The following is a 27,999-nucleotide window of genomic DNA, read 5'->3' on the forward strand; positions in this document are numbered from 1 at the left end:
GAGTGCAGTACTGCAGGTCCTTCTGCCGACAGCCGGCTGCCTGCAATTTGGCAGTTTGAATCTCACCAGGCTCAAGGTTGACTCAGCCTTCCATCCTTCGGAGGTGGGTAAAATGAGGAACCAGATTGTTGGGGAGCAATGTGATGACTCTGTGAACCACTTAGAGAGGGCTGAAAAGAACTGTGAAGCAGTATATAAGTCTAAAAGCTATTGCTATTATTCAATTTTTCCTTCCTTCCTTCCTTCCTTCCTTCCTTCCTTCCTTCCTTCCTTCCTTCCTTCCTTCCTTTCCTCCTTCCTTCCATGGTGCACAGTGGTTAGAAGGTAGTATTGCAGGCTAATTCTGCCCACTGCCAGGAGTTCGATTCTGACCATCTCAAGGTTGACTCAGCCTTCCATGCTTCCGAGGATCCGGATTATCGGGGCAAGAGGCTGACTTTGTAAACTGCTTAGAGGGCTGTAAAGCACTGTGAAGCAGTAGATAAGTGCCGGTAGATTAGCCATCCTTAGAAGGACGGAACTGAGGAATTAGCCTTGGAGCGACGTCTTGTCGCCTGTGACTTGAGGCAGCTCTTATTAGTGACTTTGCTTTTCCTTTACCTCAGTCCTGATCCCACCTTCGTCGCCAGTGTTCTGCAGGGAGAACGAGGCAGGCAGGAACTGAGGCAAGGCAGGTTGAAGCTAACACAACCTTCATTAACAGTTTAACACGGCAAAATGCAAGGCAAACCTCGACCCGGGAAACAGCAGCATTTGACAGCTGTCAGCCCTTTTCATACTAGAGCTGAACCAATAGAAAGGCTGCATTCTCCCGCCAGATGGCTGCTTGCGTCTCAACCAATCAGGGGCCGGCAATGATAGTCAATGGCGTCGTAGCCTCGAGGACATAACAGATATGGTTAGCTTAAGGTTAGGGTTAGGGTGTCACATGAATAAAAAAAACCTGTCTTCAGCATGTAATCCACGGTTCTATTGACTGTTAGCATGTTGTGCAAATATAATTACTGTCCTGGCATCATGAAGCCACAGCCGTCCCAGCTATCCATGTGAACTTTGGGTCGAGAGTCGTTCAGCCAGCGTGAAATTTGCTGAAAATGTTGTGGGCCGCACTTCTGAGGAACAGTGAGGTTTGGGAGGGCCAAGTTTCTGCAGTTGTTAAAGACACTAGTTAGAAACCAAGAGATTCTGAACTTTAGTATTGTTTTAGATTGGGTGACCCTGACCCTGCAATTCTCTCCTGGGCTTTAGGAAGAAAAGAAGGCAAGCCACTTCCCAAAATGTCAGGGAGTAGTCCAGATGGAGGAGGGAGGGAGGGAGGGAGGGAGGGAGGGAGGAAGGAAGGAAGGAGGGAGGGAGGGAGGGAGGGAGGGAGGGAAGGAAGGAAGGAAGGAAGGAAGGAAGGAAGGAAGGAAGGAAGGAAGGAAGGAAGGATAGGACTAACTTCCTGTTCAATTAAAAGGCAATAGTCTCTGTTTCAACCGTCCCATTGGCTGGCTTTGTAATCAGAGCCAACATTTGTATGGATGGTCCCTATCCATATTTCATTTCTTTCATCTGATTTCCACCTGGCCCGGGTGCTCTGAGGTGGCGGTGGCCTCCTTAAGCAGGTCCTGGCAGCTGAAATAAGGGTGCAAAGCTTCAGTCGGGTGTTTTTTCTCAACTCTTCTTCAAGGGAAGCAGCTTTCAAAGCTGTTTCAGAAAGCAGCATGGCAGCCGACTTCAAAACCCCCAACACTCAGCATTGTTTCCAAAGCCTCGTCTGACTGATGTGGAGGCTTCTGTTAGGCATAAGCAGAGTTCTTCCTCCTTGCAACTCTGATCAAGGCTTCAAAGGGATGCAGTTTGACAAAGAGAATCCATCCGCCTCCACGGGATTATTTGAATTTTGTCACTCAGACCTGCTAGTTCATCACCCTTGATATCCAGCCAGGATATGAAGAAATTCCCTGGGCTCCTGATAAGAAGATGTGGCCATTTGGAAGCAGGCCCATGGCAGGAACAAATTCCATTCAGACGGATCTTTCCTGCAAATAAATAAATGTAGACCTGCTTTTTTTAAAAAGTGAGATGGCTGGAGTTCTTAGCCTTTTCTTTATTTAATAGCAAAAATGTGACATTGAAGGCTACACATTTCTTTCTTCAGAGTCTTATTAACTCATGAAAGCTAAAACGAGAAGAAGAGCTCAAAACCAATCGCTGTCAAAATTGATCTCTGCTAGAAATGGAGACTTATTTATTTTTTAAGACGGTGTGCCAAATCCTTCCATCCGTTGCTTGAAGGGGATGGCCAGATAAAGAATTAGGTGTAATTCAAAAGCTGCACTCTTTTAGGTCACTAAAAGGTTTTTTAGGGACCCATTTAAAAATCCTTTCAATGATTCTGGCAAGTAGTTTGGACTGAAAAATAGAAGAATATTTTACTGGCACTGGATAAGGCTGGCGACAGATGCTCCAGTTTGACATTATTGAATTAAATTCCACATTCTAATAGATTAGAAGACTCATGGAACAAGCATGCAAATGATCAAAGCAGATAATGTTACCCACTTCTTCCCCCTCTTTTTCAATATATGAAATCAATGGGCTTTGTGTGTCATGGTGGTAATATGCATAAATAAACACACTCTCTTTAGCTTAATGAGACTTTCTGCAAAGTCATCTGGTTATAAGAATAACTGTGGGATCATTTCCATAACTTAACCATGAAAAATCAGTCTATGCACCCTGTACATGAAACATTAGTGTCTTCTAAGATATTTCAATAGATATGGAAGATTCATATTATTTTGCCTGACAATAAAACTCATAACACATGGGCTGACATTAGCTACAGTATATTCCCGGTGCTTTAAGTACCATGTAGCTTTTCCATGGGTGCATATGTAGGATTGAGATATCTAGAAATACCTTCTTTTTTTCTTCCCAGGAAAAAAAAAACAATTTATTAACGCTCTTTTAATTTAGGAGGGAATTTATTTTTCTGAAAATAAAAGTCTTGTTATCTTTAGCTTTCTCTTAGTGATAGCATCCTAATCTGATTGGTTGCCCTGCATTATGATATCATTGTGTTCTCTGTGTGATCCCTGATGCGCACCTTAGTGGAACATCTGGAAAGGAAGCAGAAGCGCATAGAAATCAGAAAGAAAAATGGGAAAACAGCTGCATGGAGAAAGAACGGAAGATTCAAACCCTGTTTTGCAAAGAATGTCCCCAGTCAATCTAAATCACACTTGCAGCTCAGATATGACTCCTGGGTCATATAATATTTCTGCACCTCCACTGAAAGGTTTGCATTTAAGAAAAATCTATTGGCAGTCGTGTTAAGCATGCCAGTAACGTCCAACGTCTAGGACTTAAAGTTTTCTCATCTAGGGCCATGTGTTTTCCCCATGTCCTAAATGAAGAGCCGAAGTGTAACGTAAACATCGCTTTGCAGAAACAACAGCTTTAATGCAATCTGACATAGGAGCATTTTTATTGCAGATGTTAGTCATATTTAATTTCAAATGCTTTTTCACTGGGTATATCTAGCATCATGCTAGAAAAGGCTGCCATTCATTATGTGGACAGAATGAAAAATAGTCTGCCTTTATACTAATCAAGAGAGACTTGACAACGTGCAAAAAATTATCACTTTACTGCAGCATTCTTATATACTGTTGTCATTGGGCCTTTGTGAGGAGCTGAGCCAATAGTTGTGCAAATAGAATGTAAGATGGATGGAGATTTCATTCAACAGGCCAAGCTTCTTATAGGTTTTATGGGCGAGATCTTTGATTTCTCCTAGGAGGGTATCTACTAGGCTGCTATCCTTGCTTGAGGATAGCTTTATCCTCTCCTATTTCCCCCAATAACACTTTTCTGTTTTCAATATGGGAGATTCTATTCTATCCCCTTCAATGAGCATACATGTATCTACAGAGCTGAAGAGCTAGACGACCTGCTAACTCATATATTATTTGATTGCTGTCTATATAAAGGGGTAAGAGATAAGTTCCTTGATTCATACATTAAATGTATGGCCCAGTGGGAGGCCCATAATAAAACAAAATATACCTCATGTGTGGCCAGAATCTGAAAACAACATTGAATACAGCATAATTTCTGAACTAAAAATGGTCCAACTGAGATCGGCATACGTGGACCTGATTGGGGTAGATTGCAAGAGTGGTACAGAAATATAACTTTATGTTATTTTATTCTATTTTGCATATTTATGTATTAAACTATTATATTTTACCCCATAATTATTGTATTTTACCCTATTCTTATTTTAAATTGTTTTATAGGATTTATTGGTAATACGTGTTGAACCTTGTACCTTGATTTGGCCTATAGGCTAATCATTAAAGCTAAGCTAATCCATTTCCCCACAATAACATTTTTCTGTTTTGAAGGATGTTGTTCAAACAGCTGCATCTGGGATGTGTATGCATGGCTCAATTTCTCAGTAGGGAGAGCTGCCTCTTCTTGGAATGGAAATCTTTCAATCCAGAAGAAGTGTTGGAGAAGTGAATACTTTTCAAAATTTTGGGGGTTAAATAACTGTTTAATGAAGAAAGAGGAGACTTTAGGCCCTCTGTCAACATTAGAGAGTTGGTCCCCATGACCAAGGAAACCTTTAATCGTGTCAAGAGTAGCCACCATCTCAAGTCAGACTAAGAAATACAAGGTGATAAAAGACCTCCTAGATTTGGTGACAGCAAATCCAGGTGGACATCACCTTTGTAATTTGGGAGTTTGTGGGAATCTGCCATCCAGTGTTCCAGGAAGAAAACCCTGAAAAGATCAGTCTGCAACTGTGAGGACGATAAGGCACATATTTTGTAGGAGTGGGGTGCCATGTTCCTCAATTCACTTCCTGGAAAAGATGAACTATTTCAATAGAAATAGCAACAGCTCTCTATTTCCACTGACTATATGGGTGGTCTAATTAATTCTTGGCCTTCTCCAACTCCACATTTAGCAGAAACATAGGAGGCAGAATAATTAAGCACAATTTCCTCACCATGTAAATCCACAGATTTAAATTTAAGCTTTATAATTTAAAACAAATTAGCCCAGTCAGAGCCAGGCTGATATTTAGTCACAGATTGCCAAATCTTGGCCATTCTCCTGAGGACATTGTCATAAACTGAGTCCTCAAAAGAGAAGGCTTCATTTTCCCATTGGATACAACATTGGAATTTTAGCAGTTGGGCATTGAGGATTCTGGGATGAATGCTATTTAATAGCAGCTGAACCTAGTGGGATTATAAAGTGGAGATCTGCAATAACAGAGGCCATATTGGAAGTGTAATCTTCAAGAGTCTTGGGAAACGATGCCTAAATGTTTGAATCATTAGATCATTAGATAACCGCTTTGATGTTATCTATCCGCCAGTTATGGATTTCAGCCAGGTGGGCTGCATTCCTTCCACTCCGAGTCCTATGAGCGGGAGGGGAGGAAGACTGAAGGAATTGCCAAACCAGGTAGTCCAGGCAGGAAATACAACCAGTTAAACTCATTCTATTTTATTGTAAGACCACATTAACAGAATCTTGGAAGTCTGAAGGTCTGTCATATCCTGACTCTTGAGCTCCTCACCGCTCTCACTATCCAGCTGCAGCCTCTCCTCCCTCTTATCTGATGTTCCCTAGGCAGGTTCTCCCTCATTCAGGTCATGGTTGTCCCAAAGGTGCTTTTTCAAAAGGCCACTGGACTTTCTTTCTTCTTTCCCTGAAGATCTTTCGCTTCTCATCCAAGAAGCTTCTTCAGAACTGTAGTGTCTCCCAAGGTCATTGCAACACACCATTAAACTAATTCCAAAATTACTTCCCGGCTTTCCCTCCCATAGGAATTGAGGATTTTCTTTCCAATTTCTTTTCTTTGCAACCTTTGACGGAATCCAGCACATTTTGAATCCACTCTTTCTTTTGTTGGCTGGTCCTTCCCACCACCAAATTTGGTCCCACTCTGCTTAGCAACATGCTGATGATCGGACCTGACAGGATCCCAAGCTCCTTCCCTCAATTTCCTTCAAATCTCTGGTTTGGTTGGAAAGAATTGTTAAAATTCTGGGAAAAGAGAAGGGTTTCCATGATTGTTTCCGAAGGAACAATGCATGGGTGTAGCCATGAAGTCATCAAGAATCAAGCTTGGCTCAAGCACATGGAAGAGACTGAATGTTTTGAAATTACTCTATTAAAATGATATATTGGATTTGCTTGGGACGAGCTATGGATTAGCCTGTAAAAATTGGTATAGGCTACGCATTTACTGGGCTGGAGGGGGGGCACCCCTTCCCCAAGCAATTAATTGCTTAATGAATGTCAATTGTGAAGAGCAGCAAATAAACCACGTTGGCAACGCACATGAGATTTTGTTCCTGCTTTTGGAACTCTTATGCTGTAAAATAGGGAACAAATCATCCGTTCTAGTTGAACAATTTGGATGTATATAAACAACATAAACTGGAGAGAGTCTTTGGCTCTGGACTAAAATGCAGCTTTTCAACTTTTATTTTGGACTGAAATTCTGAAGATTTGTCCGTAATAAACAAAGTTGACATGGATGGAATTTTTGTCGTGTAAAACCAAACTCCTGAAGGGTTTACGTGGTGTCAACTCACAGATGAGGCCTTTGCTAGCTGGAAAATTAGAGCGAAATATTTCTTATCAATATAGGCAAATCGATGTTATTGGCCTGCCATCCTCTTCATATTAGACGCCAACGATTCATTTGCACAAAAGAAATAGAAAGCAGGATTTTAAAGAGGAAATTTCTGGAGATGATGCAAAGTAGGCAGGTGGCAGGAAAATTTGAGGTATTTTTAAGGAAACCCTATGTATTCCTCTGCCTCAAAACAAAGGTATGTATATATCAGGGTGAAGCACTGAAGATTTTAATCTTTCATAAATTTCCAGTGAACTAAAGAGTACAAAAGGTAAGAGTAGAATACATCTATGGTTTGAAGGAAAACATCATATTTATATCTACTTAAATAGCTGCATTGTCGTAGATAATATATATCGTATGTATGTATGTATGTATGTATGTATGTATGTATGTATGTATGTATATGTGTATATGTTTATCCATGAAGTCGCAGTCAGAAAACAATATCTATATCTCTCTATATGTCTGTGTATATATGTATTATGTTTATACAGACATTTAGAGAGATATACAGATTGTTTTCTTACTGCTACTTCATGGATAAACTATGCTAGTCTTCTACCTGTCTGTTCTACATAGTGGTCATTATAAACCTTACCTTGTATATGGCAGAGAACTCTTCTTTCCTATTTAAATATATAAAATATTTCCTCTTTTCATAAAGCTCCCTTTATTTTCCTCTCCTCTCACTGCTTCTTTCAATGCCAGCAGTTGTGCTTTCAAGCAGCTCATTCTATACTCCCTAACATATCTATACTTTATGCTGTCAATTATCCACCTGCAAGTGTTGACATTTTTCTTATATCTATGATATTTGCAACTTCAGCATATCTCATTCTGTGGACCCACAGAATTGGGTCTCTGAACAGACAACAGAAAGTAGGAAGCTGACACTTTTTAGGAAAGAAAAATAAGCTTTAGCTGCATACAGAAGACTTGAAGGCTAAACAGAGAACTTTGGAGATGGGGAAGAAGTGACATGGAATTCCATTATATAATATCAATTTCTGAGCTGTATTAAACAGTTACAGGATAACAGACTTGGGAGGGACCTTTGAGGTCTTCTAATCTAACCCCCTGCTGAGGCAGGAAACCCTACACCATTTCAGGAAAATGGCCCCCCAACCTCTTCTTAAAAGCCTCCAGGGATGAAGAACCCTCAACGTCTGGAGGCAAGTTGTTCCACTGTTTAACTGCTCTAATCATCAGGGAATTTCTCCTTAGTTCCAGGTTGCTTCTCTCCATGATGAGTTGCCACCCGTTCCATTCCTTCTTCTCTTGCCTTCAGGTGCTTTGGAAAATAAGTTGACTCCCTCTTCTTAGGGGCAGCCCCTCAGATACTGGAACACTGCTATCATTCCCCTCCCCATCCCCCCATCCTTCTTTTCATTAAATTAAAGCCCTATTCAATTCCTGATTTATTTTCATGTTAACAGAATCTTGCACCTTCTTCCTTTGTTTAACCTCCCATCCCAGTTAGAGAATGCCTGGTCCTACCATGGATCAGGTAGCCAATGCTTCCTTGGGCATCTTCAGTTAAATGAGCTTTCTTTCTTCTTTTGAACCTGTCTGATGCTTAATGCTCCTCGTAGGTGATTAAGCAAGAAAACAACTCAAGTTGAAACTGAATGGGGTTTGATTGGATAGTCCAAGAAGAGGAGAGCTTGCTGAAGGAATACAATAAAATAAAATAAAATAAAAACCCAAGAATCTTGAGTTGTCATTTGCTCATTCCATCATGATACAATAGGTGGGGAAAAAATTTGGGAGCATTGCAAACGTTTTACAAGCTCTCCCTCTTCCTCCCATTCCCCCCTCCTTTTTTTAAAAAAAGCACAATTTCATAATTCATAGCTCTCCTGGGTGAACCTTGCACGATGTCCCCCCTTGCCTTTGCTCTGCTTGCTTGTGGAAGCCAACACAAAGGGCTGGTTGAAGCTTGGAAAAATGACCCTCGCTTGGTTGAACAAGAGCCCACAGAAGTCTGATCCACGCATGGTGTGCAGAGAAGTGACCCATCTCAGAGGTTACTCAAATGTTTGGAATTTGGGTAATGCCTTCTTTTTCTCCCCCATTCCGTAATTCGGTGGTCTGATTTCCTCATTGCAGAAAGGGGAGCCGTTTAGTAGATTTAAGCCGTATCAGCTGGAGAAGCCCTGAAGTCATCACCTGCTAATTGCTCTCCATGTGGAAACCATTGGAACTGAACAGGGTGCTGCTTTGCTCCTCTCCAAAGGCGAGTTGTGGAACAGAAATCGCACAATGGGCTGCTTGTGGTTCTTAAGCGAGGTGTTTGCAGCCCAGTTCAAACAGGGAATCTCTGTTCGGAAGTGTTCGGGACCCCCAAATTAGAGCGGCAAAGATAAACAACCCTCGTGCACTTCTTCATCAGTGCCTGTCATTCGGCTGTTTCAGGCTGGGAAATATATAAATGTTAGCTCAAGCCTAAATGGGCAGCAAATATTTACACTCCTTTGACGGCCTTGTGCGTTTATGGGATATAATTTCGTATCAAATCTCAATGATCTGCATGACGGGGACTTTACTGGCTGTAACCCTCCCCCCCCCAAAGAACCCCATTTAGCTCCAAATGTGTTGCATTCCGGCTACTAAGCCATATATTGTCCTATGATCCCAATGGGAGCTTCAGCAGGTTGCAATACCAGTTAGACTTAGCTGGTCCTGGAAATTAGGCAGGGCCGTTCTGAGGTTGGAAATGGAAACCACTGAGAATTCACAGACTGTTAGCTAATTGGAAAGTCTTTTAAAAAAAAGATGAAAGAAATGGCAAACCACTTTCTTAGTGCTGGTGGGAAAACTAAACCATGAGTTGAGCTGGTGAGTTTGCTGAACACAGAGTCCCTAAATCCTTTGCCAACTGGATTTTCAGCAGAATTCACAATTGTAAACATATCATATCATAATCATTTGGAATAGGTTTGTCTAAAGCTATGAACCTCAACCAACGCTGGAATGCCACCCTGAGAATCCATCGGAGAAAGGAAATAAGCAAGGGCAACAATGGAAAGGAGGGGAAGGAAAGGAAGGGCAAAGCAGAGGAAGTAAGGGAGGGGAAGTAAGAGTAGGAGAGAGAAGACGGAAGGAGTACGGATGCTGCAAAACAAGATTCAGGTATGGGGTGGGAAGAAAGTGTGTTGTCTATATATGCAAGAAGATAGTGATAAATGTTAATAGTTAATAGATAAATGTTAATAATACTTATAAGAATGTATTTGAAAGGCAAACATTAAAAACTTTATACAAAAAAACCAACCCTCAACCAATTCCCAGGGCCAGGGCACTATACAATACAATACAATAATAGAGTTGGAAGGGACCTTGGAGGTCTTCTAGTCCAACCCCCTGCCTAGGCAGGAAACTCTATACCATTTCAGACAAATAGCTATCCAACATCTTCTTAAAGACTTCCAGTGTTGGGGCATTCGCAACTTCTGGAGGCAACTTCTGTTCCACTGATTAATTGCTCTAACTGTCAGGAAGTTTCTCCTCAGTTCTAAGTTGCTTCTCTCCTTCATTAGTTTCCACCCATTGCTTTGTTCTACACTCAGGTACCTTGGAGAATAGTTTGACTCCCTCTTCTTTGTGACAACTCCTGACATATTGGAAGACTGCTATCATGTCTCCCCCTAGTCCTTCTTTTCATTAAACTAGACATACCCAGTTCCTGCAACCATTCTTCATATGTTTTAGTCTCCAGTCCCCTAATCCTCTTTGTTGCTCTTCTCTGCACTCTTTCTAGAGTCTCCACATCTTTTCTACATTGTGGTGACCAGAACTGAATGCAGTATTCCAAGTGTGGCCTTCCCAAGGCATTATAAATGGTATTAACCCTTCACGTGATCTTGATTCTATCCCTCTATTTATGCAGCCTAGAACTGTGTTGGCTTTTTTGGCAGCTGCTGCACACGGCTGGCTCCTATTTATATGGTTTAATTTAATTTAATTTTAATTTAATTTAATGCTTCTAGACCGCCCCCTCTCCCGAAAGGGACTCGGGGCGGTGTACAGTTCATACAAAATATATCAGATACAATAAAATTAAGTATGTACAATTGACACTAGGACTCCAAGGTCCCTTTCACAGTTAGTAGTACTGAGTTACTAACACTGATGGTGTTACCTAGCGTGATAATGAAACGTCTACAAACACACAGCCAAACCCAAGTCCTTTTTTTAATATCCCACTTTGAAGTGATTCACAATTTGTAGAATTTTTCAGGTTGACATGGAAATGAATTGTTGTGAAAGCAACTGCAGTGGGAGCCTTTTTGCAACCCCAGGCACATCGTGGCTATTTATTAGCAAGAGAGTTGTAGATCTTCAGTCAGCAGAGCATTCATAAAGTAGTAATTGAATCAAAAAGGTTGATGAGCTGGTTAAGTTAAAAATGATCCCAATTCATGATCGAAACTCTGCACTACCACAAATCAATTCCAGAAACAGAGATCAGACGGAAGAAGTCCTACCACACAGGGTTGAGCAATTTACAATATTTGCCTAATCAAAAAATACCGCACTCTATTTATAAGGCACAGATGCCAAGTTTCAGCTGCGGCTCCTTCTAAACTAGCGATTATGATGGATTCATGGGTGATGAATGTGGTCGGTTTCTCTTTTAATGGGATAGCCCTTAAACCAGTCCAACTGCGTATGTTTGTGGAGTACGTTTTGAGAAATAATGGCGTTTAGGATTTTCAAAAGATATCAGATTTGGTTTCTCAAACTTAATAATTTACACAGCAACAGGCCGTTGAATCATACAATGGCATGCCAAATTGTCTCCAGAATTTGAAATTACATACTTGAAAAAGGGGAACCATCTAAATGTAATCCAAGTTTCTCCTTGGGAACGGTAACTGAAGGGGTAGCAGGTGGCCATTCTGCAGCCACCCCATTGGGTGAAATGTAAGTCAAGATTAAAGATGTCAATTGCAGGATCTGAATTGACGGAACTATTTTTACGGGGATTCCAGCAAGTTGCCTCAGCTCAAAGGAGAAATGATGGGTCACCAACCATTTCAGGAGCCCCTTTTCACTCATTTTGCTAAGAACAAGGAATTTGGTGGGGTTTTTGTTGCTCTCTGAGCTTGGCTATTTTCTTGCAGACATTTCATTACCCAGCTAAGTAACATCATCAGTGCTGGAAGGGAATGGGGTTTACTCTCTATTCATATACAGTGGCTTGCCTGTCAGTTGTGATAGCTGCATTCTTGATGCTTCCTTGATTAGGCTGCTGTTGGCTGTTTGGTCGTTTGTCTCACTTGGGAGTTCTTTGATTGGGGTATTCTTTACTACTTGATAGTTGGTCTGGGCTACTAACCTTGGTGTTCATCTCCAGTTATCTGGGTGCTGATTGATGGAGAGGTAGTGTGGTCTTTTGGCTTTCTGACTGTTTATCTATTTGTTTGTCTGTCTGTTTGTCTGTTTGATTGATTTTCTAGACCACCCATCTCCCTCAAGGAGGGGTGGTGGGCTGTACATAGTGTAAGGGAGTATATTTATCTCTATGTGACTGATGATGCCCGATTTGTGTGAGTACCCAGCTTCCAGGAATTCTCCAGCAATTTTTGGACTCAGCTTGGTTTAGGATGCTCGTCGTTGCCCAGTTGAAACTATGGTGAAGTCTGCCCATGAGTTGTGCAAAGAAGGCGTTTTCATTGTGTCTTCTGACTGCTAATTGGTGCTTGTGAATGCGCTCTGTGAATCTTAGAGGCTGGTGCAGTCTTTATACTATAAGTGGTAGATCAGAGGTCCCCACCAGCAGGCCATGAAAGCAGTGAGTGAACGCACACAACTCCATTTGTGTGAGTGCAGAGAGCATGAGTCACCCCCCCCCCCGCCTGCTAGTCTGCAAAGGCAGACAGTTTGGAGACCACTGTTGTAGATGACAATGAATTCTGGAGCGGTGTCTATGTTTATGATGAGCAGGAGGCTCTCCTGGGGTGAGAAAATCACACCCAGTAGTCCATGGCATGGACTCTCAAATGAAAAGGAGTAGGGCTGCTCATGTCAGGTGTGTAAGTAAGCACTTGCCCACATGCTGCCTTCACCTGGAAGCAGACAAGATCACCTCTGGGTCTTAAGAGCATTGAGAAGATGCCTTCCTGGTGAACTTGGAAAGGTTTTGCAACTATTCTCAGAACACCGCTAAGAAAAGGTCAATGGAAAGGGAGTTTATCTTCCTGGAAGCAAAATCCATGCTGCTAGGCAGGCAGTGCACGATGGTCTCAAAGTCTTCTGATGTTACCTGTGCAAAGGAGATCGAATCCTACATCAGGAAGGTCATAAGAAACTCCACTTTGATCAATAAAACTCACTTCGAGTTGAATTCACTTAAAGAGCAAGTTCTCGGAGCGTTTGACCTGTGAATCTGAGCAGGAGATTAAAAGCCACAGTGGAAATGAAATCTCTGCTAGCAAAGGATTAAAAGGCAACCCCCCCCCAAAAAAGCAGGTTTACTGTAAATGTGGTTCAGCTTTTGTTCCTGGATGCCCTCTGACCTTCTGCAGCGCCCAGAGGGGAAAGGTCAGTACGACGCCCTCCCTCTGAAATTGTATCATGGTGCTCTTAACGTCCACTTTAATGGGCACTGAAAAGATCAAACTGGGGACTGGGAATTACCTCCTTACTCATGTGACACCTCTCACCAGGTTTTTGACCCTGGCTTTATAGCTTTCATCAAGGCCTTCAATCCACTGAAATAGAATCCTTTTTAAAATCTTCCCCTCTCTTATCTCCCCAGACAGCTTCCTGATGAGCTTTGGGTCTCGGTTAGATCACACGCGCCCCTCTCCTCCCAATGGACCCCCATAACAGCCTCCGAAATCCACAATGTCCGCAACGTCCCGCTCTTCCAATGGATGCAATTTTGCTCGCTTTGGGTGATACTCGCTTGCTCACAGAGCAACAAGAGCTAAGGAATGCAGCTCTGTCGGGCAGCCAGGGTGAGGCACCTTGCAGGAAGTTACTAACAGCTTACGAGGAGAGCAAAGCAAACAGTCTTCGTGAATATTTCTTCTTAATTTCTCTTTCGTGTTTTCAAAGTGGAGGGCAAGCATGGACGAGGAATCGGGGGGAAGAAGTACAGTTTGTAGAAGGACAAAAAGAAAGACAACTAAGAGGGAAAATCGGGAGTGGGGGAATCAGACTGATTGTTTTCTGATGGGGTGTCTAGAAAACTCCACACAAGAGGAAATGGAGAAGAATTGGGATGGAATTGAGGATTGGTCTACAGGATAGAAGCTCAGTGTATTCCCAATATTAGTTGCAGACACCACTTGCCCTTTCTTTGATTGCCTGAAAGCATTTTCAGAGAAGCTGTAAATAATTTGATTAAGTGGCACTCCAGTGGATGGGTGTCATTTAACAGGGCCTGTTGACTTTGATACTTAAGCTCTAAAGATCACAAAACCAGGCAAGGAATATCTTTATTAGGCTAATTCTCGTAAGTGAATTAGCGAACACTTTTAGGGAAGATTTAACGGTTTATCAGGCAGCTCAATCGGCTTCTGCCAATGCTGAAGGCAGGAGGAGAATCGGTTGGAATCAAGCAGCAGCAAAACTGAAAAATAAATAAATAAGAATTATTCCAAGGGTAGTTTTATCTTAGGCTGGAATTCTAGAGATTGTAATCTCGCACACATTGTTGAATGATGATAAGCTTTGAATGGCAGAATCAGGATGACTTGGAATCATGGTTTAATTTTGTCTTGCTTGAGAGCCAGGCTTCTAGACTGAGTGGGAGACTTGGGTTCAAATCCTTTCTTCCCCACTAAAGTCCTTTGGATCTATTCTTAGCAAAATATTGTCAAATGCAGGCATTTCTTCACTTACGACCACAATGGAACCCAACATTTCTGTTGTTAAGCGAGACAGTTGTTAACTGAGTTTTGCCCATTTTTACAAACTTACTTGCCAGATGTGTGAAGTTAATCACTGCAGGTAATGAGTTAGCAAACCGGTTGTTGAAGTGAATCTGGTTTCTCCAGGAACTTTGTTTGTCAGAAGGTCACAAAAGTTGATCACATGATCTTGGAACATAGCAACAGTCATAAGTATGAACCCGTGTCAGGCCTGCAGCCATCTTTTCTTCTGGATCTTTGGCCTGCCACACTTTCTATTATTTTTCCATGCAATTTCTATGGTGGGAAAATGGGAGCTGGGATTGTACAGAGTTAGATGATATGTAGCCATAACAAAATTCTTTCTAGAAAGCCAAGGTCATTCTTTGTCTCTGCATCTCTGCACCTGACCGGAACTGGATGGGTGGAAGCTGCAAGCATGGGAGTTGGAGATTGGATCATGGGATGGACTTGTGGGTGTGGGGGGGGCAAGATCTTGGACTTTCAGCTGGGTGGGGAAAACCGGGAAGCTTTCAGATTTGGATTTCCCCAGATGTGCCAATGTGGCTCTCTTCATCAATTGGAACTTTGAGGAATCCTTTGCCTTGGACTCTGATTCAATTTTAGATGCTATTTGGAACCCCGACAGGTCCATTGATTGACGAACGGAAACCCATGGGTTGTGATTCTGGTGCAGCTGACCACATGGTCCAATCTCCCACTGCCACGCTGGCAGTTCCACCTATCCATTTCCGGTCAGGTGCAGAGGTGCAGAGGCAAAGGATGACCTTGGCTTTTTAGAAATAAGTTTTGTTATGGCTACATATCATCTAGCTCTGTACAATCCCCCCCTCCCATTTTTGATGACATGGTTATGAGGATGATTCAAACGTCATAACTCATAAGTCACTTTTTTCAGTGCTGTTGTAACTTTGAATGGTCACTAAATGAACTGTTGTAAATCAAGGACTATCTAAACTCTAAAAGTTTCTAAGAAACGAAATGGAACTAGCTTTGGTTCCACCTATTACAATCTCCATTAAATGCGTCCCTCTTTGGTACCTGTGCGTGGTCAGGACGGATTCCTATCCACAGGAAAACCCTAATGAATCTGGGGGTTTTCTCATTTCCCTTTTTCAAGAACCCCCTGATTATGTCCCCTTGACCACAATCCCCTCACTCCTCCTCCCAGGCAGGGATGAATTACTCCCATTTTGAACAAAGACATTATGAACTTCTCCGGTATTAACACCCAGGCAACCCTTCCTCCCACAAAGGTTTAAATGTCAGCACAAAAACCTTACACATTTTAATCGGACATAACCTGAGTTGAAACACCCCCTCAGAGGTTCATCTGATAGCCTTGCAAAATATCAGAGCGCAGCTAGTTCAGGGTTTGATCTCATTACTCAGGCTTTTTTCTCCCCCCCCCCACCCCTTTTCTTCTTGAGAGCAGCCGAGGTCAGGTGGAGGGAAGAGGCGTAATGTTCTTCTGGAACAGGACATAATACCAGTCTGGTATTACAAAGCCTGGCCCGTACAGGCTCTTAAAACAACCCAGGCTAATGGATTGTTTTCCTTTCTGGCTCGAAGAGCTCCCCGTTCATCAGGAAACCCGACTGTACCTTACTTTCAAACGCAGGACACAGCAGACCCCAAAACCTTTGATCCATTGCCACAGCTAATCTGGGCAGACCTGCGTGATTTATGGCCATTGGCTGATGGCGAGTGGAAGGAAGCCCACCACCAACCATGGAACTTGCTTAGTGTTCGGCAATTTATCTTGGCTTTGTGTTGCCAAATTTTCTGCTCTTCTGTTGAGCTGAATAGCTTAAAAAATGCTTCCTTGTCTTTGGGTTTTTGTTCCAAATCAGAGGAGTCTTCGCTGTCTGGGTAACAACACCACAATTTTCATCCTCTACAGGACAGTAAAGTTGAAAGGGACTTGGCCCTTTTTTGGTTAACAATAACAAAAGGGTTGTGTTGCAAAATATTAGCAATTTGCTCCCAAATGAATAAGAATCAGAATACAGCTGGAAGGGACCTTGGAGGTCTTCTAGTCCAACCCCGTCTTCTAGCAGGAGACCCTATACCATTTCAAACAAGTGTCTGTCCAGTCTCTTCTTAAAGACCTCCAGTGATGGAGCATCTACAACATCTGGTGGCAAGGCGTTCCACCAGTTAATTGTCCTCACTGTTAGGAAGTTTCTCCTCAATTCCAGGTTGGTGATGACAGCATTGGACACTGGTTTTTGGGGTCACATAAGCCTACAGATCCCCCATTTTGTTTTTCAAGCTGTGAAGGAAAGATAGAAGTGGGGAGAAGGTTGCACCTTCCTGATCCTCAAAGCGAAGATCCACAGGGCTAGAGGTCTCCTCTCCTCTCATGACCATCCCAGGAGAGAGTAGAATGAGGCAAGCCATGCCCTACAGTAATACAGAGACCTACAACACAGTTGTGAAGCAGACTTCAAGACTGTCCTCTTCAGTTGCTTCCTCTACATGAACAAGGAAGGGCCACAAAACTACCAAGTTTGCTCATAAACCACGTCTCTAAATAATCTGGTATCTCAGTTAAAAGACCCCGTCTGCCCAAGATCCAGAACAACTTCTACCAGACAGAATAAAGTGGAATTATGCCAGATAACCTCTAATGTAGGACATCGGGAATTTTTCCCCCTATCTTTCTAACCGTTGGGTTTGGCAGCCCATGGAACTGATTTCAGTGGCCTCGTCTGGGACAGGTTCAATGTTTCATGGTTGCCATCCCTTCTGCTGTGTCAGGCAAGACCAAGCCAGATTGGTTTGTGGTTCATGGGATCAAGGAAGTAAGTAGTTGTCTGTCCTACTGAAGGATATATGGAATGATAAAGCTTTGCTGTCAGATGCCCTAAATCTGTTTTTCCTTGTCAGTTTTCTGTCTTGTCAGGGAAGCTGAGCTGACAGGACCTTCCCTTGAAATGTAGAAATGAAAGGAGTGCAAGATTTCAAGCCGTTCCAAGAAAGCAACTCAACATTGGCTCTCCGTTTGCTGAGGGCCTTTTCCAGCTGCTGAGTGGAATTGCCATCGACCCATCCTTGAGTCAGCAGAATACTATCCAAGCTCTCCTGTTGGTTGATCCCTCTCTTGCCTCCCTCCCCAGTCTTTGCAGGAAACAACAGCGGGTAACAAAACCTAGAGGTTTTTTCCATTTTTGGGTGGGGAGGTGGGCTGGTCTTGGACAGTGTCAGAACAAGGAAGAAAATGCTGCTTAAATATTAGTTCAGATAGTGAAGACTTAATTCTTTGGTTTAGTTTTTGGTTGAGCCTGAAATAAAGACCACGTTGTGGAACAAGGATGGAAAATAAGTATGGTTAGGGGATAACTCTGCAACAGGGTGAAAAGGCCCTGAATCTGTTTTCAGAAACTGCAATTCCAAGTGAAGAGAACTTGACAAAAGTTCTCTGTGGTTCTTTGGAAGTGGTCAGAACCGGTTTGGGTGGCCTTTTTAATATGTAAACTTATCTAAGTTGCACTTCCTGGACTAACATGTAAATCACTTCTCAGTGGTCAAAAAAGGAAAAATGGAGAGAAGATGATGCCAACCTACCATTTCCTACTACAAAAAGGAGTGGAAAATCTGCAATGTGCCCACTGGGGATGGAATAAGCAATACCCTCCTGGTAGAATGTGTTTCTTTTTCTGCATTAAATCAACCTTCTGTGCAGCCTAGGACGAGCCTTCTCTCCCCAAAGACTCCTAACCCTGTTTTTAAATAAATGTCTAATGCTCTTTGAAGAATGTTTGAATGTGTTTATAAGAAGCCCACAGAAAACCCCCTGACCATCAGAGAAAGCCAACCAACGGTAAGCAGGACTGTCTCCCTTAAAGACTACTGCACACGTACACTTGGAAACTCCGAACAAAGTTTTGAGAGCAATTAAAGTGCTTAAATAAATACTAGCAATAACATTTAATGTTTGCATAATGCATAAATGACCAGCTTGTAGTCAGCAGTTGGGGAAACGTGGAAGGGAAGAGGAGAATGTGTCTCTAGAAAGTTTTCCTGTGTTTTTGTTTATGCTAAATACTTGTTTCTCTTTTAATCCAGTCTCCAATGCAAACTCCTTTCCCTTTCCATTTAGCTATTCTAATGAGAGAGAGAGAGAGAAAGAAAGAAAGAGAGAGAGAGAGAGAGAGAGAGAGAGAGAGAGAGAGAGAGAAAGAAAGGCAGCCGTTGTGTACGCAGAGACCTCAGGTGAAGTTGGTTCTCTAGGGCCTCCTGCAACTCAAACCAACATTGTCATGGAGCCTCGTGGCCTGTGACAAGGTGAAAGGAGGTGAGTGCTCATTGGTCTGTGAAGTGCTGAGCATCTTAGCCATGACCACATCAACAAGCATATTGTCAACCAAGTGGCTAGATCACACCCCTGGCAGAGAAATGGGTTAGGGAAAGAAGGAAAGCCTACTGTGGAAGTCCCCAAACAATCGACAGGATAAAAATTTACCCTTTGCTCCAGATCCCAAAGGCATCCGAGAAGCGAAATGTTTTCAAGGAAAAAAGAGCGAAGAAAGTCCAGTTGCCTTTTGGGAGAGCATCTTTGGGACAACCACGACCTGCATGACCGAGAAGCTCCATGGACATTTATTCTTTAAGAGCTAACTAGGTTTAAGTTGTATTAGCTCCTGGCTGGGGATGAGCTAAAGTAGACATTCTGAGGAGGAGGAGGAGGCCTAATGAAAGGGTTATGGGGGTCAGGTGGTGCCATGGTTAGGGGACATGGGGGAGGTCCCTTCAGGTAGGACTCAAACATTAATCTTGTCCCAGACTGTGTTTCCCTAGACTTCAAGGCTGATGAAGAGACCCCGGACAGATGGTCAAAACTCCCTCCTTAGACGAGTGTTCCAACCACACAGGAAAAGGTTTCTCATCCCAATGAAAGAAAGATAGGAGTTCTATGAATAAACTTTTGTGTATCTCTTTCCTCCAGTGGGCCCTTTGATTCTGAAGCTCTTCTGTCTTATTTTATCACCCCTGCGTTTGTAGATGAAACGGCCATTCTTTGTCCCAGGACAGGCCAAAGGTCTGTGGTTCTTACCACCTTCAAGCAATGCCTCTTTTGAGAAGTAACCACAAGCCAGCCTTGTTCGTTTTAATTAGAGAAGACCAAATTCCTGGGATCTGGAGCAAAGGGTAAACTTTTATCCTGTCGATTGCTAAGTTCACGTCCTTATTTGGTAGATGGGCCTAGCTGGAAAGGAACTTTCCACTGAATCAGAGATGGGTCACAGAAGCCCAATTGTTAGGCGTGTGGAAGAAGAAACAGAAGCAATAGCAACAAGAGAAGAGCTGCTTATAGATTGGGCCTCAATCTGCAACAGAAAAAGGCCAGGAATAATAAAGAGGATGGATACAAGCCCCCCCCCACCCCCATCATGTCCCAGATTTATCAGGTTTTAGGCTTCAGGGAGCTTAAGCTTAACCTCCATCTGGGGCAAGAACAAAATCTTGGGGAAAGTTGCCATCAATTACAGTTCTCCCTTTTTCTTCCATATTTCATTAGGCTACGTACGATAGATAAGCATCACTTTATTTGACTTTACTCTGACCGATGTGGGAACTCACTCTGTCCCACTGGAAACATAACAGCCTGTTTTCATGCTTCCTTTCATATTTTCCAGATAAAACATTTCTGGGTGGACATATGTGGCTGAGTTTATTGAGAAAAAAAGTCCAGCAGGGTGAGGCTATTTGCAGACAGCAGGAACGCTTCCAAGCTGCTATGAGAGACAGAATCGGTGATGAAACCAAATGCATTTTGGGTGAATTCTTTTAACTTGCTTTACTGAGCTGTATTCACACATAGAATAACAGAGATGGAAGGGACCTTGGAGGTCTTCTAGTCCAACCCACTGCTCGAGTGGGAGACCCTATACCATTTCAGACAAGTGCCTTTCCAGTCTCTACTTAATATTCTCCAGTGATGGAGCCCCCACAACCTCTGGAGACAAGCTGCTCCACTGGTTGATTGTCCTCACTCTTAGGAACTTTCTCCTTAGTTCCAGGTTGCTTCTCTCCTTGGTTAGTTTCCATCTATCACTTCTTGTGCTGCCTTCAGGTGCTTTGAAACCAGTTTGATGCCCATCGTCTTTGTTGGAGCCCCTCAAATACTGGAAGGCTGCCATCACATCTCCCCCAGTCCTTCTTTCATTGAACAAGGCATACACAATTCATGCAACTGTTCTTTATGTTTTAGCCTCCTGTCCCTTAATTGTTCTTTGCTTAATATTCTCTGCTTCTTCTGCTCAGAATTTCGAATAGGCAGAAATGAAGATAATCATCGGGCCAATTTTCAAATTGCTTTTGAGGAATCGCGAGTGGAAATGCTGTGAGTCTGGAACCAGCCCACAGCAATGCATGTTTAACCCGGAATGGGGAGAAGCAGTAAGAATCACCCAGTAGTAATTAGCATTTAGCTGAAGGTTTGGAGTGGAAAGTTCATGGAGGAAACATTGCAACCAGTAACTGTTTTTGTTTAAAGAGCCTTTCCTGCCAACTCCTTTGCTTTTCTGAATGAAAACTTATAGTTATGTGGTCTGCAGTCAGCAGGCGGTTTTACCAAAATGGCGAAGATATAAACAATACAGATATTTAAGCCCAGGATGGGTAAGCTTTCCCTTCGTGCTGGGGGTGTCATCTGTTTTGCTTTAGAGGAAAAAGGACCCTCCTTCAGAGGAGGAGCTGTCAGTGGATAGTCCGACATGCACAGGACTATCTCGTTCCTCTGCTCACCTTAAGGGTAGTAAATCCTGGAGGAGAGAATGTGAAATAGCCCATCAGCAATTAGTCACTCTGGACTCCAGGTGGGGGCCCCACAGACTCCGCCTTCTCCACTGCCATGAGATGCAGTGCACCAATATTATGGGGGCCGTTCATGCACCTCTGCCTCTGTAGAGATGCATTTGGCACAGGCGGAGTTTATGGAAAGTCCTTCGGTTGGTTGCCTGTTTTGGATAATTCTGGGCATTATGGGAACAAAGCCAGCTAAATGATACAGAATAACAGAGTTGGAAGGGACCTTAGAGATCTTCTAGTCCAACCTCCTGCTCAGGTAGGAAACCCTCTACCATTTTAGCTCAAGTGATCATCCAATCTCTTCTTGAAAACCTCCAGTGATGGAGATCCCACAACCTCTGGAGAGAAGCCTTTCCACTCATGAATTGTTATCGCCACCCACTTCTCCTTAATTCTAAGGTTGCTTCTCACCTGGATTAGTGTCCATCCATTGCTTCTTCTCCTGCCTTCAGGTGCTTTGGAGAACAGGTTGAGCCCCTCTTCTTTGGGGCAGCCCCTGAGATATTGGAACACTGCTATCATGTCACCCCTGGTCCTTCTTTCCATAACAATAGAGTCTAGTAGTGTAATGTCTAGTGACTAGACATACCCAATTCCAGCAACTGTTTTTCATAGTCTCAACGTGTGTGTGTGTGCGCGTGTGTGCGTGTGTGTGTTACATTTGGATAGTAGACAACCAGAGCAGCTAAAGTTGTAGGAGAGACTGAGCAATTAAAAGAAGCTAACCCAAGAGGGCAACCGTCTATCCTTGCTGTAGCCTTGACGGGCGTGTCGTGTCGGGTGAAGTCACCCAAAGTCAGGTATGACTAAGGAGAGATTTAACATGTTTATGTAAAGAAACACAACACAGTCGCTTCTTTACAGACGTGCTGAGCAAAAGGTAGATCTTTTTCCCGGGCTTTAGGAGAAAAAGCATCACTCCTTCTGGGTCTGAAATAGATGATAGTTTATCACTGAGCTATAGGTCCACCCTGGCATCTCAGGGTCTGGGGGTCGGAAATCCTGTTTACTACACCACTGTTACATAAAAGGGTCACGTTTAACCCCCTAGTTGGGAGAAGGAGTAAGAATCATCCAATACAGGGGTCTCCAACCTTGGTAACTTTAAGGCTTCTGGACTTAGCAACTCCCAGAGTTCTAACCCAATTCTAACCCTAACCCAGAACTCTGGGAGTTGAAGTCCAGAAGCCTTAAAGTTGCCAAGGTTGGAGACCCTGATCCAATAGGAGTGATAAGTTCATAGTCAATACTTTTTGTTTTCTCTAAAGTGAAAAGGAAACGTCTATGTTTGAATGCTAAACGCATCGCCCATTTCCCTTCTCTTCCTCCTGGCTTAAAACAGGAATCAACATCTATTGGATTTTGCCTCCTATTCCTTTTCTTCCTCTTCCCAATTCAAGAATATTCACCCCACAGGATTTCCCCCCTTATATCTGACTTACCTTCACCTCTTGGAAACTTGCCAAACTGTAGCCTAAGGAGCCAAGGGCATCATTGCGTTGCGTGATGAACAGTGAGCATCTATGCGGGGAAATATTATAAACATGCAATAATTATTTGTCAGGGCAATGTCCCTTTTGTTGCTGATGAAGTTCAAATACAGTAAAATAACACAGACAAAATCTTTCTGCCTTTTAAAAAAGTAACCAAGAATAAATCAGCCACATTGTGAGCAGCTGTTGATATATAAATTGGTCTGGATTCCAGGCAATGTTTGGGACAGGAGCAGCACCTTAAACGGTATTAGTGAAACTTACAGCCAAATCCTGTAATGCCAACTCTGGTGTAAGCTCCATAGATTTCAGTGGGACTCCATCCTATTGTGGAGTTGCAGTGAACAGAGTGACGGATCAAATGTAAACTAATGGATGGCTTCACTTGCTAATATTTATTTTATTTTTATTTATTTACTTAAAAGATGTATATGGGCAGTCACCGTAAGCAACTCTGAATGGCTTAAGACAAACACAGATGTGATGATATAAATGCCAGAAATAGGATTGGAATGCTATTGTGTACCCTTCTTGCTAGATTATTATTTTGCTGCCCCCAGCAAAAATTTTCTACTTAAAAAGTCTTTATATATCTAAGATAATAAGAGAAAGAAGATTCAGGATGATTTTATTGGCTTAATTCTACCAAGGCTCTAAGTCCTAGATAGTTCTCCTAGAGATCTGTCTGCCTGCCTGCCTGCCTGCCTGCCTGCCTGCCTACCTACCTACCTACCTGTCTGTCTCTTCAAACTTCTCAGGGCATCTTTGGTGAATAATGTTTCCAACGCCTTCGAAAGGAGGAGTCTGGTGGATTGGCTTCCCATGGAGACCTTCTCTTGACTGCCTCTCAAAGAGAAGAAAGGGTTGAGATGAATATCAGCCAGCCATGGATGAAGCTCTTTGCCAGAGGTCCCAAAATGCTTTTACTGTTCCCTCAGCCTCCCCACATCTGTCATATAATATGGCTGACTTTTTCTCAGCGCTCCAGTTTGGGCAGCCCAGATGGTGTGTTAAATGCCTTTGGAAGGCACCATGAGTTTATGAAAACATGGAGGAAAAGGCTTTTGGCTTTACAACTCTTTGGATATGTTTTTCCAACTGCTCAGGTTCAAGATAAAGAACAGGAATGCAAGCAAGATTCACTTGAGTGACTAATTTGGGGCTATGCAAAATATCCCACTTCACCTTATTCATTTGCATCCAGAGGCCTCCAAAAAAAGCAGAAAAGCAGGTATGAAGCAAAGTCATTTTCATGAATGGGGAAGAGAAAGTTAAAAGTCAAATTTTTGATTCAACTTTCATTTTAATGCTGCTGATTTTAGTTTTAATTTTAATTGTATTAATGTTTACAGTTCTATCTTACATTTGATGAGTTTTTTAAAAAATTATTGTAAGTGGCTTTAAGTGTTTATACAAAGAGAGAGATGTGATGTCTGCTTAGTAAGAAAAATAAAGTAAAAGTATACATGCCATCACTTTTCAAGACTGCTAAATATTTGCAGGAGCAAAAAGAAAGGGAGAAAATGAAGAAGAAAGAAGGAAGGAAGGGAGAAAGGAAAGAAGGGGGAAAGTGAAAGAGAAAGAGAAAAAAAGTAAGTAAGAAAGAAAGAAACTAAAAGAAAGCTCCTGAGGTTTGGGGTATGACTTGTAAGCAAATAAAAACAACCTTTTTTTTCTCTTTCCACCTCTTTAAATCCATTCAAAAACAATGAAAACTTTGACTTTGAAGGAGGGATTTCATTTCTAGGAAATTGTCAAAATGGTTGAGATAACCTTAGAAGTTTGATACTAAAATTGTGGTTTTAATCATGTATGTATGCATTTTATACAATCTTAAGCTCCTAACCACTTTCTTTGTTATTTACATTAGATTTGCATACCTTTCCGGCTTCTAAACTTAACTTCCATATCATCCAGACCCAATAAACTCCATTTTCCCTGTATCAGCGGAGAGGAATTCTGGAGATTGGCCCCAATTGGCTCAGGTTAGTAAGAAACCTGTCAAACGCTGCCTGTAGTATGAAGCCTGAGAAAACATGGCCCTCCTTCCTTGCCTGAAAACGCCTTCAGTCAGGCTTTAGAATAATGTTTATTTCTTTGGGTTATCTGATAAACATTCAGATTTGGTTTATTTGGTACATTTCTATTGGTACGATGGCATTAACGATTGCATTATGGATCGGTCTGGTTTTGAAGCTGGACTGAAAAAAGACTTTACTAGTTATCAAGAAAGAAAGAAAAAATGAGCAGCAGAACCACTGGTGTTGCTTATCCTGTGATCCTGTCCCTGGGTGGATCCGATTTTGCTGAATCACCTCATGGGATTCCAAGAGAGAGAGAGAGAGAGACCCTTTGGGCACAAATGCAAGATTGATGCTGCTGAGCATATTTTGGTGCACCCCCCCCCCTGTTTTCAAGGTGAATGTACTCATCATTAGATTGGCAGAATTGAAAGGGACCTTGTAAGTCATCTAGTCCAAGCCCCCTGCCCAAGCATGACACCCGACACCATTTCTGACAGATGGCAGTCCAGTCTCTTCTTGAAAGCCTCCAGGGATGAAACTCCCACAACTTCTGAAGGCAACTTTTGTTCCATTGGTTGATTGATCTCACTGTCAGAACATTTCTCCTTATTTCCAGGTTGAATCTTTCCTTGATCAGTTTCCATCCATTCTTCCTTCTCTGGCCTTCAGGTGCTTTGGAGAATAGCTTGACTCCCTCCTCAAATATTGGAAGACTGTTATCTTGTCACCCCTGGTCCTTCTCTTCACTAGACTAGCCATGCCCAGTTCCTGAAACCATTCATTGTATGTTTGAGCCTCCAGTCTCCTAATCATCCTGGTTGCTCTTCTCTGCCCTCTTTCTAGACTCTCAATATCTTTTGTATAGCGTGGCGACCAAAACTGGATGCAGTATTCTATCTTCCGTGAATGTTTCAATTGATCTGTCTGGACATTTGAGAAAATACTCTCTTCAGCATGAAAGTGAGCACACCTCTTAGATCCAGGTTTCTTAAACCAGAGGTAATTACCTCCAAGGGGGTTATTGGACATATCCTGAGGATAATGGAGCAATTTGTAATTGCTCTCTTGTGGGTGGAAGGTACGGTTCAGGACTTCCCCTGCTGAGACAGGGGAATGTTTTGCAGGGGGTGTTTTGCGGGGGGGGGGGGGGGTGACATTTTGCAAAAGTGTGGAAAGGAATAGTTGGGTCAAACAGTTTTACGGCCCTCTCTCTTAGAGGAAGTTTGCACCAGTTTTATCAATGGGTGCTCTCAATTTCAATCACATCTTATGGACAATAGAAAGAAAAGAAATTATATTTGCTAGAGCAAACAAGTGAGTCTAAAGACTTCCTCGAGTGAAGCCTGGTTCTTGTTGTGGTCATAGATGCCACCATGTAGGCAGCTGGACAACAATGGAAGGGTTTTCTTCCATTGTTTACTTTTCAACCAAGCCTACAACTGTACCTTCCTTTGGACATCCATCAAAGGTGCCCTGGGGAGAGTTAATAATTTCTCCAAAAACACGGTGACCAGAGAGCTTCTATTTGCCTTCAACGGAAAAGTTGGCTTGCTATTGATTGTCCTCCTTTCCCCCCCCCCCGCTTCCAGAAGGGTTGAATCACACATGGGCCTCCTGGAGAGGACCCGTTTCATTTGGGAGGTCCTGTCAGCATTCAGCGTGACTTATGGAGGCTCAGAAGTGGCCCAGCTTTGTTTCACAATGTTTGCTGCGTTGATTAGGGGCTCCCTGGTTCTTTTGTGTGTATTGTGTGGTGTTTCTCATCTGGTTGACAGAAGAAGAAGCCTCCGTTCCATTGGCAAGGGACAGGGGATCGTTCTCCATGTGTTTTGCTGTTGCCGTTGTTGTTGTTGTTGTTGTTGTTGTTGTTGTTGCTTTGAGTGGTTTGTTAATTAGGACCACTCCGTATAATCCGAAGAGAAACAGAGTGTTTTTTCTCCTCTCCAAAGCTTTCTAAGCAAGCAGTCAGGGTGGCACAGCAAAACATTTGACATCACACACCAAGGTTCAGCCTGAAGACCCACAACTTCAGCCAGACGCTGTGTCTTGCTTCCAAACGAGCTGGATGGGGAAGAGGCAACTTGGTCTCCTGCAGGGGAAAAGACCATCCCTGAGGCATCTGGCAGTTGGCTGTGACTTCCTTGGAGGTCCAGACAAGTGTTTGCTTTCCCCCCTTTCCCCCCTTTCCATGAAAGGCCAAGAGACAGCTTCCACCCTGCTCAAAAGTTCCAAAGTAGACAGCCAGAAAAAGTAGAGAGAGCCCTCCACTGTCCTGGGGCAAAGCTCTTTCTGCCTGCAAGCGTTGGATCGCAGGGTTGGTCCCCCACATGCAAAGCTCCATGGAACGAGAAGGACAGGACACCAGCCAGAAGGGGAGAAGGACCCCTCTGCCCCTCCCAGGCTAGTTTCCCACCAATCAGCATCTTGGAAAGGCTGCCAGGGAGGCAGCCACTGGCTTCACATTCTGTCTGTACAGTTTTTGATTTTAAAAAGGTGAAAGCAAAAGACATTGAAAGAAAAAAAGGAAAGGAAGGGAAGGGAAAAGAAAAGAAAATGGAAGGAAGGACGATAGGGAGAAAAAAGGAAGGGAGAGTGGGAAGGAAGGAAGGAAGAAGAAAGAGGAAGAAGGAAGGAGGGAAAAGAGGGAAGAAGGAAGGAAGAAAGGAAGGATGGAAGGAGAAAGAGGAAGGGAGGGGGGAGGGAGAAAGAATCCAAAGAAATATATTTCTCTTGGATACTAGCCATATTTGTATCCATATACACACCATAATAAGCATATAAATGAGAAGGTGAAAAGATCCTGCTGGTGTGATTTTGAAGTCTGTGCCAGCTCTATGAGCCTTTGACTGCTGTACAATTGAAGCTGCCCTCTTGGCCCCTTGGACCTCCATCCACGGACACCCCAGGGCTTCTGCCAACTTCACACTGCCAAGGGGTGTGGCTTTCCTCATTTCAGGGCAACTGCACAGGGCTTGAGTCCTGCTTCCAAGATTCGACCTTGCTCTCGACTAGGGTGCAAAACAATGAAACAGAGATTTTTATTATTATTATAAATTACAATATATAAACACAGGTTCTTGCTGTCCCATACCTTCCGTATGGAAGAAAAATGAATACCGATGGAG

The 27,999-nt window shown here is 42.9% G+C and overlaps 1 long non-coding RNA gene across 1 annotated transcript; it reads right to left on the minus strand.

Moving 5' to 3' along the window:
* Positions 1 to 14,136: 14,136 nt before the first annotated feature.
* LOC309394288 lies at positions 14,137 to 27,979 on the minus strand. Its single transcript, XR_014175717.1, has 3 exons — positions 27,640 to 27,979; positions 22,800 to 22,878; positions 14,137 to 14,240 (listed from the first exon to the last, which is right to left on the minus strand). It is a non-coding gene; the product is annotated as an uncharacterized lncRNA (long non-coding RNA).
* Positions 27,980 to 27,999: the final 20 nt, after the last annotated feature.

Source organism: Natrix helvetica (assembly GCF_964273705.1).
Source record: "Natrix helvetica genome assembly, chromosome: 6".
Classification (NCBI taxonomy): Eukaryota; Metazoa; Chordata; class Lepidosauria; order Squamata; family Natricidae; genus Natrix; species Natrix helvetica.